The sequence below is a fragment of the Hypanus sabinus genome, unplaced genomic scaffold, assembly GCF_030144855.1.
Source record: "Hypanus sabinus isolate sHypSab1 unplaced genomic scaffold, sHypSab1.hap1 scaffold_822, whole genome shotgun sequence".
NCBI classification, from domain to species: domain Eukaryota; kingdom Metazoa; phylum Chordata; class Chondrichthyes; order Myliobatiformes; family Dasyatidae; genus Hypanus; species Hypanus sabinus.
The window spans coordinates 12,501-30,806 of NW_026781675.1; the positions used below are offsets into that span (position 1 = coordinate 12,501).

The window sequence follows — 18,306 nt, forward strand, 5'->3', positions numbered from 1 at the left end:
AAGGAGGTCCATTTACTTACATTGGTCATCAGAAAAGCACTTGAATTTCTCAGGCACTGAAGGCTTACACCAAATGCTGAGAGATGGGATTTGTATAGAAGGATACCCACTAGATTTATATTAAACAATAGTGAAATAGTGCAAAAGGCAAATTAAAACAAATTTGTGGCATGGCGGAGAAAGTCAACTTTCATCCAGAAACATTAAAGGAAAAATAGACAACTGTAAAACAGCAATAAAAGAAATGTTTAGTTAAGGGTATAAAATAGCATGTTACTCTAAATTAAACAATAGATTAATATTTCAGAGGAATAATGAGTAAAATTCTAACTCACTATGAACACCATATGAGTTGAGTCATTCATATAATTAATACTTTTAAAATGCATCAAAGATGGTTTATTTTAAATTATAGGAAAGTCAATATCATCATATATTTCATGTATTATCATAATAAAAATGCAGTAAAAGAAAGCAATCAGGCACAAACTTTGTACACTTCGTCAGAATGATCAAACATAATACCAGAAAAAAAAGTATTTAGGCTTAGAGACTCTTTAAAAATATAAATAAGATATACCTGCACCAGACTATTCATTAGTTTCAGCAAACAGAAGTCCTTAAAAGTATATTTAATCTTGATTTATTAAATGACAAATGTTAACCAACAGGATAGATTATTTTAAAAATCTAATGCTTAAGAACAAAATTGCAATAGCTTAATTTCATTTGCACTCTTATTAACATTATTTTATATAACTTCAAGTTGTGTATAAATATGAAACATTTGTGTTTGAAGATACTGAAGTCTAATGTACCTGTTTCTGACAGTTTTTGGGCAAATATCCTACTATTCCATTGCACACTGAGGCATGGCTCCAAAGCAAGAAATCATCCCTATGCTGCCAGTCAAAATATATTACAATTGACAATGACTCTACGGAAAATGGATAAAAGCTATGTTCTCAGCATTTCCTAATTTTGTACAGAATGCAATAAAGGAGCAAAATCAGTAGGAGTTATTGTTGATTTTGCTCAAGATTAATTTCTGAAAGCCTTTAGTAATCTGAGTGCTTTGAAAATTAAGTGACAATCCTGTCAGCAGTGTGTAAGAATTAAATCAGTTTACATTAAAGTATTAGAATTACTTATCTCACAGTGGGCAGCAAGCCACTCATGCATTACATAAAAGTGTATAAATAAAGGAAATAAATAAACAAACAAGCAAATTTACTTAAATAAAAAACCAGGACTTTGTATATACAACATTGATAACTACAGTGGTTAAAAACTTTTATCAGTTGCTTCTAACAAAAAAAGCAATATAATCTTAGTATAGCTCACATCTACAATCAAAACAGCACATAGAATAATTCATGCCTTATCAATCCAGAAGCTATCTACCCATTAGTAAAAACAAGAAACAAAGTTCCATAATCTTTGTAACTATAAATAATAATGGACAGAATATTCTGAGCATCTGAGTGAGAAGTAGATTCTACCCAAGGTACTCTGCATAAGAACAATATATGTGTTATTCCTCAGTGAACTTCAAAAGGTTTGGAATTTCATCTTAGAGACCTATTTAAAAACAATTGCAAATACCCCCTTGTTTTGTGTGCCATACTCTGCCAGAGCCTTAGTGACCACTTTTTTCAAAGTCGTTGTCTTGGAGTAAAGATTCTGTGAGTGGTCCCCCACTTCCTCCTCATAGTGCATTTTTTTTTAACGAGGCTAAGTTTCAAGACCAACACTGAACCCGGCAAGGATAGAAAACGTGTCCGGGAGCAGCCTGACCGGATTTGAACTGGGGAACCTTTACTCTCCCGGAGTCCAGTGCTGATGTCACTGCGCCACGAGCCCTTTTACCCCTTTTACTCTTTAAGAATATTATTGTCTGAAAATGGTAGTTGATTTGAAAGCTTTTTCTGCAAGTGACCTTTAAGATATTGGTTTAACATTTGTAAAGCACATTGCAGACAATTCAAAGAAACTTACGGTATCAATACTGATATTCCATAGAAATTTTCTTCATACACCTCACCCAAGAAATTCAGATGCAGAAAATATGTACACTAATTCATCTGTGCTATTAATATATTCAAATAACTATATCTTTCAAGAACACCTAATTTTTGCACTTCGTCACCATGCTATATTAGAAATCTTTTTTAAAAAGCACACACACTTTGAAAAAAAGGTATTTTTATTTATGAACTCATCTGAACATCAGATATACCTGATAACTGTTGGTTAGTCAAAACCTTTTGTACATTTGACATTGATAGCAAGAACCAAAACAGTTCTGGTACGTTCACTGTTAGAAAACAAGTTAGGACAAAAGCACTGTGATTTCAGCTAGGTCCACAGATACAACATGGGTCAATGAACAACCAGAAACCTCTGGGCATAACAAGGCAAGATTGATTAAATGCTCAAGAGAATGAAGAGCAGGACAACATTTGACTAAAGGATTTAAAACAATGTCATACCACCCCCTGATAATCTGGGTAAAAGCAACATCAACTAAATGAACTTGTTCTGATCACAATGAATTTGACAAGGTTTTAAAAACTTTCAGATTGAAAATAGAATACACTGAAAAACTCCTAGCATTTATTCAAACTCCGCATTCTTCCCTCACATTCCATTTCTCTGGATCAGTGTTGATATCTGTTGAAGAAAAACAAATACTTAAACTTGTTGGCAGAACTGAATTGCTCACTTCCAGAAAAAAAATTACTTCAGCAACTAGATCAATCTTTAAAAGGAAACACAATTCCCACTTAAGACTGGTAGCACTAATGGTTACCTCTTCCCCACGAGACTCTGCGTATGATGAATTAAAAATAACTACCTTTCAGAATCTTATGAAGGATATAGGCTCTTGGAAACATGGGATTAAAGGTTCTTCTCACTTTAAAAAAAAATTTTACAGGATTGCCTCCAAGGCTAACATAAATGATTTAAATACGTGGGCATGTCCATCAATGAAAATTTTCAAGGCAGAAACTGAAAGAATTGTTTTGTATAAGATCAATGAAGACATGGTAGCAAATAGCCCTAATTTAAATACATGACGAAAAAAGCTCTAATGGTCGAATGGTATACTGCTTGTTTATGCCATAAGTAAAAGCCCTACCCTAAAAATCAAACAATCCTTTTCAAATCTTCCATACACTTAGCAAGCAAAGATCCTTAAGATATCAATAGCTTGGTTTTATTACATACCAATATAAAAATCTACATTTTATTTTTTAATAGGCAGAACCGTCAGATTTTTGTTGCCAATTCTTGCCAATTGCCAACTATTATGAATAATTTTTGCCCTATATTACCAGTTTTTGAAATGTAAATATAAATTCAATAGCATGCAAGATGAAACCTCTTCCAAATATCTTATTAAAAATACAAGTGTTGCACGTTTCAAACCCACTGAAGAAGCACTGAGAAATGCTGAAGTATAAATGTATGGATTGGATTAAAATTTCAGATTGAAAGCAATGATATTCTTATTAAATGTATTCACATTAAGTCAATAAAAGCACTAAAGCAGAAATGAAGAAATTTATTTTCATTCAGAATAATAGAAGGGATCTAACATTTCTTTCTGGATGATGAAGTTGTAACTAAAAAATAAATTAATAAACTAATGGGTAACATAATTGGTGGACATGTACATTCTTGAAAACCGCTGATACTGAGTTGAGATTTTGCTCTGAGGCTGGTCTGATGTGATGAAGTTATAATGTAAGGATTTTTAGACAACTTTTGTTGAGTAGGTTTTGGAGTTCAATATGTTGTGCCTCATTTTTTCTGCAGAAACCTATAGAACAACTGAGCAGCCAGGAAACACAACAGACAAAACCGCAAAACAGTTTTCGTTACTATGGACATCAGCCTTTTATACTATAAATATCAATGATAAGATGATGGTTAAAAACATTTTGCCTGTGAACAGTTGTTTTAGAAGTTGATACTTTTGGTCAAGATGGCACCAACGAACAACTATTTCTTGGGATACAACTTCTAGATAGTCAATCATTTCAGGTTTTTTACGTTTTCTACTTATTCTTTTTACCTTTGTTTAGTTTTTGAAACTGTTGGTGCTTGTGCCTTAGTCTGTAGTTTGATTGAATGAGTTAGCTCTCTGTTGTCCCCAAGAAAACTCCAAGGTAGACATGCATTTATGAGCTACCATGAGAAGCTCAGAGATGAGACAAGGGCTGGTTTAAGTCACTGCCCTCAGAAAGGCCCTCGGAGGGGTCACTAGTTTCGAGTTTTTTCCTTCTGACATGCTGGTGTTTCAAGCCACTGCCCTTGGAAAGGCTGTTGGTTCAAGTCACTGCCTTTGGGAAGGCCACTATTTCGAGTCAGTACCATCACAGGGGCTGCTGGTTCAATTTGGTACCATTGGTGAAGCCACAGGCTTGAGTCACTTCCATAAGTGGGGCCACTGGTTCGAGTCACTACACTCAGAGGGGAAGCTAGTTCAAGTCACTGCCCTCAAAAAGGTCGCTGATTTCTGATGCTCTAACGGACATTATGAAATTCTAAGATTTATGGATTTGACTGTAGTTCCTATTGGTCTATATCAGTTCTATTTTCTTTCATGTTCTTGCCCATTCTTTCCTGTGGAGGCTGGGGGTTTGAGTAATCAGTTTTTTGTACAAGGGATGTGTTGGGGATGTTTAAGCTTTGTGAATTTTTGTCTCTATTTCTTTTTGAAGGAAGAAGGGATTGATGTCTTACTTTTAACTATATGGTTTTCTGTAGTCTATGGCCACCATATAGAAGACAAGTTTCAGAGTTGTATTCTGTAATATATACAACCATAAGACACAGGAGGAGAATTAGGCCATTCAATCCATCGAGTCTGCTCTGACATTCCATCATGGCTGATCCTAGATCCCACTCAACCCCATACACCTGCCTTTTTGCCGTATCTTTTGATGCCCTGACCAATCAGGAACTGATTGGAAAGCTCAGCTTACTGGTCCTGCATACCTCCCACTGCAACTGGATCCTAGATTTCATGACTGGGAGACCTCAGTCAGTCCGGATCGGAAGCAGCATCTCCAAAACCATCAGACTGAGCACGGGGGCTCCCCAGGGTTGTGTGCTCAGTCCACTGCTGTTCACTCTGCTGACCCACGACTGTGCTGCAACACAGTCAAATCACATCATCGAGTTCGCTGATGACACGATCGAGGTGGGTCTCATCAGCAAGAACGTTGATGTTTCTCAATGTGAACAAAACAAAAGAGATGGTTGTTGACTTCAGGAGGGCATGTTCACTCCCCGCTGAACATCGACGGCTTCTCGGTAGAGATCATTAAGAGCACCAAATTTCCTGATGTTCACTTCGTCCCTCGACCTTTCTAAAGAATAAAGTTTCATTTGCTTCAGTTGTCCAGGACTTTGCCAGAATCAAGTGACTCTTAAAAATTCATGACCAGTGCATCCAATATTTCTTCAGGAAACTCTCTCAGGACTCTGGAATGTAGTCCATTTGGTCCACTTATTCACCTTAAAACCTTTCTGCTTGACTTTTTCCTTTGTAATAGCAAAATTGCTCCATAGAGTTAATGGGCTTCTGGCACACAGTTAGTGTCCTCCACAATGAAGACAGACTCACTAAATTCATCTGCTTTCTTTTTATCCCTCATTACCTACCTCACCAGCATCATTGTTCTGTGGTCTAATATCAACTCTCACCTCCCTTTTACTCTATATACAAATGAATAAAAATTTTGGTATCCTGCCTTATATTATTGGCTAGACTGCCCTCACATCTAATTTTTTTCCCTTGTTATGGCTTTGATAGTTGCCTTTAATTCGATTTTTAAAGCTTCCCAATCATCCAACTTCCACTTACTTCTTCTACATTATATTCCCTTTCCTTGGCTTTTATGTAGTCCTTCCCTTCACAAACAAAAGAAAACCTGCAGATGCTGGAAATCCAAGCAAGATACACAAAGTGCTGGAGGAATTCAGCAGACCAGGCATACTTCATTCTCACTGTTACCATCAGGTAGGAGGTATATTTTGGTCGAGACCCTTTGGCAGGAGTGGAGAAAGAAAGATGAGTAGGTTAAAAAGATCAGGGAGGGGAAAGAGAAAAACCTTGTTCTGAACTTCAATTTCTTTAACTTCCAGTAACTCGCCACCCCCCCCCCCCCTTCACCATTCCCATCCTCTATATCCTTGACTGCCCTTCACCTCCCTTTGGTTCACCTCCTCACCCTTTCCTTTTTCTTCTGCTCTCTATCAGACTCCACCTTCTCCACCCTTGTATCTCTTTCACAAATCAAATTCCCAGCTTTTTATTCATTCCCCCTCGTGTTTCTTTCAACTGTACTTTCTTCCACAGATGCTGCCTGACCTACTGTGCTCCTGCAGCACTTTTTGTGTGTTGCCTTAATTTCCCTTGTCAACCACAATTGCCTAGTCCTGCCATTTGAGAACTTCTTCTGTGGGACAGATCTATCCTGTGCCTTGTAAATGATTTCCAGAAACTTCAGTCATCTCTGCTCTGCTGTCATCCTCACCAGAATACTCCTACAATCCACCTGGTCAAGTTCCTCTCTTATGTTTCTGTAATTCCATTTATTCCATTGTGATAATGATACATGTGTCTTATGCTCTCCCTCTCAAATTGCAGTATGAATTCAACTATATTATCATCATTGCCTCCTAAGTGTTCCTTTACATTAAACTCTTTAATAAGATCTGGATTATTACACAACACTCAATCTCAGAAAACCTTTCCTTGAGTAGGCTCAAGTACGTGTTGGCTCTAAAAAGCCATCTCATAGACATACAACAATCTTGTGATCTGACACCAACCTGTTTTCCCAATCCCCTTGCATACTGGTCACCCATTACAATCGTGTCATTACCCTTATTATATGCCTTTTCCAGCTCCATCTGCAATCTCAACCCTACATCTTAGTTTCTATTCGGAGGCCTGTTTGATTCTCATAATGTTTTTTTTAACCTTTGCAGATTCTTAATTCCACCCACAAAGATTCAACATTCTCCGACCCTATGTCACCTCTTTCTAAAGATGTAATTCCATCTCTTACCAATAGAGCCCCACCATCAGCTATATCTTTCTACCTGTCCTTTCCAAACAAAGTATATTCCTGGATGTTGAGCTCCCAACTCTTGCCTTTAAACCAAGACTCAGTGATGCCTACATGTCATACTGACCAATCTCTAATTGTGGCAAAAGTTTGTCCATGTTACTTCCAATACTACGTACATTTAAATACAGCACCTTCAGTCTTGCATTCTTCGCCCTTCTTGAATTTTGCCTTTATGGTACAATCTTAACTCCTTGCTTATACTTTGATAATAAAACGAACCTTTCAAAGTTTGAAACGTCAGAGCAGAAATTTAATCAATTATTATAGAATAATTTTTGGTTGCATTATTTAAAACTATAGATGGAAATTAATTCATTTTAAGACAATCGAGTAACACTGTCCAGAATATAATTTCCATCTGACTACGTAAAGACTATACAATCTTACTATTAAGTAATTTTTGAGATTAAAAACATTTCTTTGCTAGTTAACCTAAATTACTACATTGAACATAGAACATTGAAATCTACAGCACATTACAGGCCCTTTGGCCCATGGAACTTACTCAAGACTGCCTAGAATTTCCCCAGCCCTCTATTTCTTTAACAGCCTTATACCTATCTAAGGGACTCTTAAAAGACCCTGTTGAATCCGCCTCCACCACTGCCACCAACAGAGCATTCCACACACTCACCACTCTCTGAGTGAAAAACATCCCCTTGGTACCTAGTTCCAAGCACCTTACAACTGTGCCCTCTTCTGTTAGCCATTTCGGCCCTAGGGAAGAAACTGGCTATCCGCACATCAATGCCCCTCATTAGCTTATCCACCTCTATCAGGACACCTCTCATTCTCCAAGGAGAAAAGGACAAGTTCATTCAATCTGTTCTAATAAGGTACACCCTCCAATCCAGACAACATCATTGAAAATCTCCTCTGCACTCTCTCTATAGCATCCGCATCCTTCCTGTAATGAGGTAACCAGAAATGAACACAGTACTCCAAGTGGGGTCCGACCAAAGTCTTATATAGCCATAATTTTACTTCATGGCTCTTGAACTCAATCCCACTTTTTTCTTAACTCTGTTCTAAATGACCTACCCCTTATTCTCAAACCATGCCCTCTGGTACTGGACTCTCCCAGCATCTGGAACATATTTCCTGCCTCTATCTTGTCCAATCCCTTAATAATTTTATATGCTTCAATCAGATCCCCTCTCAATCTCCTTAATTCCAGCGTGTACAAGCCCAGTCTCTCTAACCTCTCTGCGTAAGACAGTCCAGACATCCCAGGAATTAACCTCGTGAATCTACGCTGCACTTCCTCTACAGCCAGCATGTCCTTCCTTAACCCTGGAGACCAAAACTGTACACAATACTCCAGGTGCGGTCTCACCAGGGCCCTGAACAAATGCAACAGGATTACCTTGCTTTTGTACTCAAATCCCTTTGTAACAAAGGCCAAGATTCCATTAGCTTTCTTCACTGCCTGCTGCACTTGCTCATTCACCTTCAGTGACTGATGAACAAGGACTCCTAGATCTCTTTGTATTTCTCCCTTACCTAACTCTACACCATTCAGATAATAATCTGCTTTCCTGTTCTTACTCCCAAAGTGGATAACCTCACGCCATCTGCCAAGTATCTGCCCACTCACCCAGCCTATCCATGTCACCCTGAATTCTCCTAACATCTTCATCACGTCACACTGCCACCCAGCTTAATATCATCAGCAAATTTGCTGATGTTATTCTCAATGCCTTCATCTAAATCGTTGAAGTAAATAGTAAACAGCTGTGGTCCCAATACTGAGCCCTGTGGCACCCCACTATTCACCACCTGCCATTCCGAGAAACACCCATTCACCGCTACCCTTTGCTTTCTATCTGTCAACCAGTTTTCTATCAATGTCAATGTCTTCCCCCCAATGCCCTGAGCTTTGATTTTACCCACCAATCTCCTATGTGGGATCTTATCAAATGCCTTCTGAAAATTGAGGTACACTACATCCACTGGATCTCCCCCGTCTAATTTCCTGGTTACATCCTCGAAAATCTCCAACAGATTAGTTTTACCCTTGGTAAATTCATGCTGGCTCGGCCCAATCCTATCACTGCTATCTACATATGCCACTATTTCATCCTTAATAATGGACTCTAGCATCTTCCCCACCACCAATGTCAGGCTGACAGGTCGATAGTTTTCTCCCTCCCTCCTTTCTTAATAAGTGGGATAACATTAGCCATTCTCCAATCCTCAGGAACTGATCCTGAATCTAAGGAACATTGGAAAATGATTACCAATGCATCCACAATTTCCAGGGCCACCTCCTTTAGTACCCTAGGATGCAAACCATCTGGACTTGGGGATTTGTCAGCCTTCAGTTCCGTCAGTCTTCTCATCACCGTTTCCTTCCTAATGTCAATCTGTTCATTTCCTCTGTTACCCTATGTCCTTGGCCCATCCATACATCTGGGAGATTGCTTGGGTCTTCCTTAGTGAAAACAGATCTAAAGTACTCATTAAATTCTTCGCCCATTTCTCTGTTTCCCATACCAATTTCACCCAGTTCATTCTTCAAGGGCCCAACATTGTTCTTAACTATCTTCTTTCTCTTCACCTACCTAAAAAAGCTTTTGCTATCTTCCTTTATATTCCTGGCTAGCTTGCGTTCATCTCTCATTCTCTCTCCCCGTACTGCCTTTTTAGTTAAGTTCTGTTGTTCCTTAAAAACTTCCCAATCATGTCCTCCCACTCACCTTAACTCTGTCATACTTCCTTTTTTTTTAATGTTATTGTTACGTACTCGTGACACATGACAGTGGAGCCCTTGTCATGTGACTGGGGTTGAAGCTGTACTGGACTTGAGGTGATGGTCTTGTGATGGTGGTGACGTCATTTTCCCGCCAGTAGAGATCATGTGACGGGTTTTTTTTTACAGGTTATAAAAGGTAGACCCCACCCTGTGAGGAGGGGCAGTTCGTGGCTGGATTTGCCAGGTTGACTTCATGCCACTGCGTGTTTGAAGTGATGACGCAGTTTAGCTGAAGGATGAAGTTTTTATTTAATGCCTAAAGTTTAAAAGGTTATTGCCAGCAGGTTCTTTATGATTCTGTTAGTTCGAGGAAATTAGAGAAGAGTGAAGATTCGAAGTTGGAAGTTAAAGATGGAGGAGAATCGCTTTCTACGGTGAAACGGGGGCGACCTTTGTTTGATCCTTATTTGGAAGGATTTCGTTGACTATCTTCGTGTTAATCCCTAGGTTTACCTAGAAAGGATTGAAGGTAGTGGAGAAGGAAAGGTCAGTGCCTTTAAGCCGTTCTGTTTCGTGAATTCTTCGTGGGAAGTTCGATGTTGGGGATCGAAGCAAGCGACGTGAAAGAGAACTTAAATCGTCCTATAAAGTCTCTCCTTTTAAATGGACTGTGAGCATATCGAACTTTTGGCAATACCACTTTAAAGAACTGTTTTTGGAATACCACTTTAAAGAACTGTTTTGGAATATCACTTTACGAACTGTTTGAACAGCCGCTCAGCAGCTGTTTCCGGTTACGGTACTGTTTGTTTACTTTTGGGGGGGTTTGTTTTCTGTGTTTAATAAACGTGTTGTTTGTTATAAGAAACCCTTGCTGATCTCATATATTTATTGTTGCCTGAATACGTAACATTATGCAATCTTTGACTTCCTTAGTCAACCACTGTGGCCCCTTGAATCCTTCCTTCTCCGGGGGATGAACTGATTTTGCACCTTGTGCATTATTCCCAAGTATACCTGCCATTGCTGTTCCACTGTCTTTTCTGCTAGGATATCCGTCCAGTTAACTTTGGCCAGCTCCTCCTTCTTGGCTCCATAGTTTCCCCTGTTCAACTGCAACACTGACACCTCCGAGCTGCCCTTATACTTCTCAAATTGCAGATAAAAACTTATCATATTATGATCACTACCTCCTAATGGTTTCTTTACTGCAAGATCGCTTATCAAATCCTGTTCATTACATAACACTAAATCCAGAATAGTCTTGTCCCTGGTCGGCTTTCATACAAGCTGTTTCAAGAATGCATCCCATAGGCACTCTACAAATTCCCTATTCTGTGGTCCAGCACCAACCTGATTCTCCCAGTTCACCTGCATGTTGAAATCCCCCATAACTTTATATGCGACATTGCCTTTAGCACATGCCAATGTTAACTCCCTATTCAACTTGCACCCAATATCCATGCTACTGTTTGGTGACCTGTAGACAACACCCATTTGGGTCCTTTTGCCCTTACTGTTCCTCAGTTCTATCCACACAGACTCTATTTCTCCTGACCCTATGTCCCCCCTTGCAAAGGACTGAATCTCATTCCTCACCAACAGGGCCACCCCACCCCCTCTGCCCACATTTCTGTCCCTACGATAGCATGTATACCCTTGTACATTCATTTCCCAGGTCTGATCTCCCTGCAGCCATGTCTCCGTTATCCCAAAAACATCATAGTTACCTATTCGCACCTGGGCTTCAAGCTCATCCACCTTATTTCTGACACTTCATGCATTCAGATATAGAATTTTTAGCCCATTTCTACTTTCTCTGTTTGAATCGCTGCCTATTGTGCTTAACCCAGCTCCCCGAACTCCCATCGGGCTATATGCCCCTAGAATTTCGTTGTCCTTCCTAAATTTACTTATTCTTTCAACACATTTAACGCCATGTTCCGTCAGACCATCTCTCTGTACATGTGTCCTCCTTATCAATTGTTCCGCTTCACCTTTCTCTACTACACACTTAATATTCTGGAACCGTATAGTCCCCACCTGTCCTTTATTCTTCCTGTTGCTATCCTCTCTCACATTGTGGATCCCTGCCCCCTGCAAATTTATTTTACCCCCCCCCCCCCCCCAAGAAGCACTAGCAAACTTCCATGCAAGAATGTTAGTACTGCTCTAGTTCAGGTGTAAAACGTCCCTTCAGAACAGATCCTACCTTCCCTGGAGCAAAGCCCAATTATCTTGCGATCCGAAATGGTGCAATTTCTGAACCAGGCAGTGATGCAGCTGCTCAGGATGCTCTCAATACAACCCCTGTAGAATGTGATGAGGATGGGGGGTGGGAGATGGACTTTCCTCAGCCTTCACAAAAAGTAGAGATGCTGCTGGGCTCTCTTTGCTATGGAGCTGGTGTTGAGGGACCAGGTGAGATTTTCCGCCAGGTGAACACCAAAAAATTTGGTGCTCTTTACGATCTCTACCGAGGAGCCATCGAATTCTCCTCTCCCATGGGCTACTGTGACCCGTGGGGTGGGCTTGACATCAGACTGTCCCCGGAAGGTCCGCCCCAAGTGGGTAGTTCCATTTTTCATTTTCAGAACATTTTTATTATTACATAATCTTCTACAATTATAGAATAATACAAAATACCTACAAATTAATATGTATACAATTAATAGAGCTGAAGAAAAAAAACTAATAATATATAAAAATTGAAAAAAAAATTATAGAGAAAAGAAGGAAAGAAAAAAGAACCCAGTCAAATTAAGAGGAAAAAACCCATTAACTACAAATCAACCCCCGGAAGCAATACATTTAACCATCATCTAAATAAATAGAAAAAAAAATTCATCAACCACCAATTCACATTTTTAAAAATATAATAAAATTGGAAGGAAACTATATAGAATAATTCAAATTAAATGGCAATATTTGGCAAAAGATTTCTCTCAAAATCAAATTGAGGTTCAGAAGTTTACTTCTAATTTTTTCCAAGCTGAGACATAACATCACTTGAGAAAACCATTCAATTAATGTAGGGGAAGAAATATCTTTCCATTTTAATAAAATAGCTCTTCTTGCCAACAATGTAACAAATGCAATTACTTGTTGATCTGAAGATGAAATACCCAGAATATGATGAGGAACTTTTCTAAATAGAACAGTAAATCTATTAGGTTGTAAATTAATTTTCAAAGCTTTAGAGATTGTAGAAAATAAAGATGACCAAAAACAGTTTTAATGAAGAACATGACCAGAACATATGTGACAAAGTAGCTACTTCAGTTTTACGTCTATCATAATAATTATCTACACTAAGAAATATTTTAGATAGTCTCTCCTTCGTTAAATATTAACAATGGACAATTTTAAATTGAATTAAACAGTGATTGGCATATATATAGGAAAAATTTACATTTTTCAAAATTCGAACCCAATCTTCATTCACAAAGGTCATATTAAGTTCTCTCTCCCAATCTTGTTTAATCTTTAGTGATAGGTTCTCTTTTTATAACAAATTCTATTAATGGAGCCTTTCACTAAGGGATTCAATTTCAAAATGGTATCCAACAAATCAGATTCTTGTAAATATGGAAACTTAGGTAAATATTGTCGTAAAAAAATGTCTAACCGGAAAATATTGCAAAAAATGTGTAAGAACAAGAGAATATTTTTTAATTAACTCTTCAAAAGTCATCAAGCAACCATTATAAATCTGTAAAAAAACAGATCCATTTATTTTTCTATAGGAGACAAATGGGGTCAGTAACTGAAAGTTTAAATGAAAAGTTTTGATATAAAAGACTAGACAACTTAAATTGTTTAAAATTTTAAAAATTACAAAACTGAATCCAGATCCATAAAGATTGTTTAATAACCGGGTAAAAATTTAAATTTGGGAATTTAGAGAGCTGTAAAGGTAATAGAGCTCCTAATATTGAAGCTAAATGAAATTGCTTTTAATTCGAAATCAACCCAAAGTGGTTTTTGGATCATATCGAGCCAGCATAACCAAAAACATAATTGTCTAATATTCACAGCCCAATAATACAGTCTTAAATTAGGAAGTGTAAGTCCACCATCTTTTTTAGATTTTTGTAAATGATACTTGTTAATTCTTGGTTTCTGATTGTTCCAAATAAAGGAAGAGATAAGAGAGTCAATTTAATCGAAAATTTTTTTTGTTAAAAAGATAGGCATATTTTGGAAAACATATAAATATCTAGGTAAAATCATCATTTTCACAACATGGATGCGACCTGTTAAAGAGTAAGTCGATTCCATCTAGAAAAAAATAATTTCATGGAGTCAGCTAGAGGAACTATATTAGCTTTATAAAGATATATATTATTTAATTGTTTAATATTATAACTATATATTTTAGTAATTATAATACCTAAATATCTAAAAGTATTGACAATTCTAAAAGGAATCTCATTATATGTACTAACAGGAGCATTTAATGGAAACAATTCACTTTTATTCAAATTAAGTTTATATCCTGAAAAATTTCAAAAATCTTTAAGTGTTTCCAAAAGATTAGGAATTGATTCCTCAAGATTCGAAATAAAAATCAAAAGATCATCTGCATAAAGAGAAATCTTATGTCTGGTTCCATTTATAGTAATACCATGAGTGTTTTTGGCCTCCCGTAATGTTATAGCTAAAGGCTCCAACACAAGATTACATAATAAAGGGCTTAATGGACATCCTTGTCTTGTGGACATCCACAAGAAAGTGAAAAGAAAGAAGACCTATAATTGTTAGTAATGACCATGGCAATAGGGTTCCTATAGATCATTTGAATCCATCTATTATTACCAAAATCAAATTTTTCTAATACTTTGAACAAATATGGCCACTCAACTCTATCGAATGTCCTTTCTGCATCAAGAGAGATAACACATTGAGGTTGCTTTGATAATGGTGAATAAATAATGTTCATCAATCTCCGAACATTAGAGAAGGAGTAACAGCCTTTAATAAAGCCCGTTTGGTCCATTGAGATAACTTAAATTAAAATATTTTCCATGCGATTAGCCATTATTTTTGAAAGAATTTTTGCATCCACATTTAACAGCGAAATAGGTCTATATGATGAACATTCAACAGGGTCTTTATCTTTTTTAAGAATTAAGGAAATAGATGCTTCATAAAAAGAAGGTAAACTACCCTTCTCAAAGGATTCATGAAACATTTCCAAGAGATATGGTGAAAGTAATCTTTCAAATTTTTTGAAAAATCCCACCGAATAACCATCAAGTCCGGGAACTTTACTGATTGCATTGATAACATAGCTTTCTGAATTTCATGCTCAGTAATTGGAGCATCAAGCATATGTTGATCTTCATCAGAAATTTGTGGAAATTTAATCTTATGTAAAAACGCTTCCATTTTGGAGGAATCTGCAGGAAATTGGGATCTATAAAGATCAGAATAAAAATCTTGAAAAGTATTATTAATATCCTCATAGTTACTTACTATATCCCCATTGTTTTTACAAATCTTTAAAATTTGTCTTTTAGCTCTAACTGCTCTTAGTTGGGAATCTAAGAGCTTATTATTTTATCCCCAGAGAGATAAAATTGACTCTTCAATTTAAGCATATATCCTTCAACAGGATATGATAATAATAAATTATACTGTGAGTGCAGTTCCACTCTTCTTTTAAATGAAACAACATTTGTAGAGATTGCATTAATGTTAACCAATTCTTTAATTTGTTTAGAAATTTTATCTAATTCCATTCTTGTTTGTTTCTTCTATTTAGCTATATATGATACAATTTAACCACGTAAGTAAGCTTTCAATGTACCCCAAATTAATAAGTTGGAGACGTTTCCTATATTATTAAAAAGAAAAAACTCTTTTATCTGAGTTTCAATACTCTCAACAAATTCTGCACTTTGTAATAAATGTTCTAGAAAATGCAAAAATGGTCTGATAGAAACAACATCTTTCAATTCAAATATTAAATTTAAAGGAGCATGATCAGAAAAAGCAATCGCATCATACTCATATTTCTGAACATTACATAGAAGCCAAGGGTTGACTATAAAATAGTCAATTCTCGAATATTTATTATGAACATGTGAGAAAAAAGAATATTCTCTATTATTAGGATGCATATGTCTCCAGACCTCAATTAAACCATAATCAATTCAAAAGGAATTAATAAGTGATGCAAAGGAAGTTGATGTTTGGATGATGACATATCCATTAAAGGATTTAAGGAAGTATTAAAATCACCACCCGTTAATAACATATATTCATTTAAATCAGGTAATAGAGCAAAAATGGCTTTAAAAAATGAGGGATCATCAACAGTTGGTCCATAAATATTACCCAAAACTATTTTCTTATTGCCAAAATGGTCTGGTAGAAACAACATCTATTCCTTTAACAATTAAAAATCTACCATTAGTATCAGCTATAATATCCTCCTGACTAAAAGGAATATTAGAATCGATAAAAATAGTCACCTCTAGTTTTACTCTAGTAATTTGCATGAAATAGAGGGCCCTTCCAAAATTTAAAAAATTGATTTTTATCACATAACCTAATATGCGTCTCCTGAGCAAAAATTGCTGGAATCGATTTATAACCTTAAATGTTTTCTTACGCTTAATAGGATGATTCCAACCGTGAACATTCCAAGTTAAAACATTTAACTGTTTAGATATCATCATGAAACTTTGTATCTAAAAAAAGTACTTTGACGCATGTCAGCATAAAGTGATCGAAAATGGCAGAGATGAGCAACAATAAAAATAATTAGCATATGCTCCGGGATTCCATAATGGGGATAAAACCACCCAAGTTAGAAAGCCCAGAAACAAGTCAATGTCAATCGACGCAAGCCCCAAGAAAAGCTTAGAGGCGAGTACAGCTCCGCCTAGCTAAGAAAAAATAATAATAGAAAAAGTAATCTCTATCGCCCTCTACCGAATATAAATCTCATTTCAGTCAATATATATCTCAGTATAATTAACTTGGAAGGATAGTCCTTTTCTTGTGAAAGCAAATAACCTTCAATTTGAAAGTAACCTTCATAATATTAAATAAGGGAAGAAAAACACATCCAAAACAATTCTTGAAATATTTTCACAAAAGAAAAACAATTGCCATCTGGAAATGATATCATTTTGATCTCTTCCACTATCCTAGTGAACATTTTCCCCTCATTGTTAAATTATCTGTTCCTTATTTAGTCACTTGAGTGATCTTACAATAATTCTTCTGTTGGCCAGAATGCCAATGAATCAAGGACAGTGGAAGCACTCAGACTAATTGTCTTTGTTCTTGCAGCATGCTTGAGGATGGAGGCTGCCATTTTGTGAAGTCAGTCTATTCTCCATTTTGTGAGCTTGACATGCTGGGCTTGGTCAGTGTTTTAAAGAAAACACAATGATACTAAAGATAATCTGCTGGACTGGAGATAATTTCCAAATAAGAAGTTATCTCTGAGATGTTCTTTGGTTGGCTATAACATGTAACTTTGTGAATGTTGGGCTTGGTGCCTGCATGTATGATTCAAGCTCATTGCTGATTGAGAACAAAGAGCCATAAATGATCAACTGTCACTTGATTGGGAGAGGGTAATAAATTGATGCTAGCATGGAGCAGAACAAGGTGTGAAAGGACAGGCCATGACCGTGGCCAACGACACTGGAATGCAATAATTTGAAGTGATAAGGAATGCTATACAAGTGGATGCTTTCTGTGTGCTATTAGCGTCAACTTCGAAGAGTAACTATTGCAGATACAAGCTTGGGCAAGCCTGCGTGAATCAGGACAACGAGGAACGCCTGGCCAACGTAAACTCCCTTGCCTGGGTAATACTCTTGCTATTCTATGACTATTCGTGTGAGTCAGGAATACCTACCAGGCATGCACACGAGGTAATTAGTAATTAGTGTATGAATTCACATACCTGCAGGGCTAAACAATAAAGGTACTTGACAGTAAATACGAAGTTATCTGTGCCTCTCTAATCATCGTTACAAGTAGTATTCTTTTACAACAGAATTGGTGTCCCTGTTGTGGGGTTGAGGTTAAATCTCTTATGAACTTCAAACTATTGTAGTAAGTTGTTGCAAAGTGTCTTCCCATTCATTCTCGACAGATCATACTCATCTCTTCAGTGGAAGCACAGGAAGGCAAAGAACATGCAACATACAGCATTGCAGCACAGTAGACACCCTTTGGTTTCTGATGTTATGCCAAACTTTGAAATTACTCTAAAATCAATCTAACCTTCCATCCTACACAGCTCTGATTTTCTATCAATTATGTACCTATCTAAAATTTTCTTAAATACTTCTAACATATCTGCCTCTTATACACCTACCATATGATGTGCAAATAACTTAGCAATGACATTCTCCCTATACTTTCTTGCTTTCACCTTAAAAGTATGTTTTCTCATATTAACCAATGCCACTCTCACTGGAGAACTGATAC

General features: G+C 36.9%; 1 protein-coding gene across 2 annotated transcripts in view; it reads right to left on the reverse strand.

The window, feature by feature from the left end:
* Nucleotides 1–463: 463 nt before the first annotated feature.
* Nucleotides 464–18,306, reverse strand: part of LOC132390262 (26S proteasome non-ATPase regulatory subunit 11-like) — a 159,736-nt gene continuing 141,893 nt past the window's right edge. For both annotated transcript variants that reach the window (XM_059962872.1, XM_059962873.1), the window contains one exon: nt 464–2,673. The gene's annotated coding sequence lies outside the window, so the exon portion shown is untranslated. The remainder of the gene's footprint in view (nt 2,674–18,306) is intronic.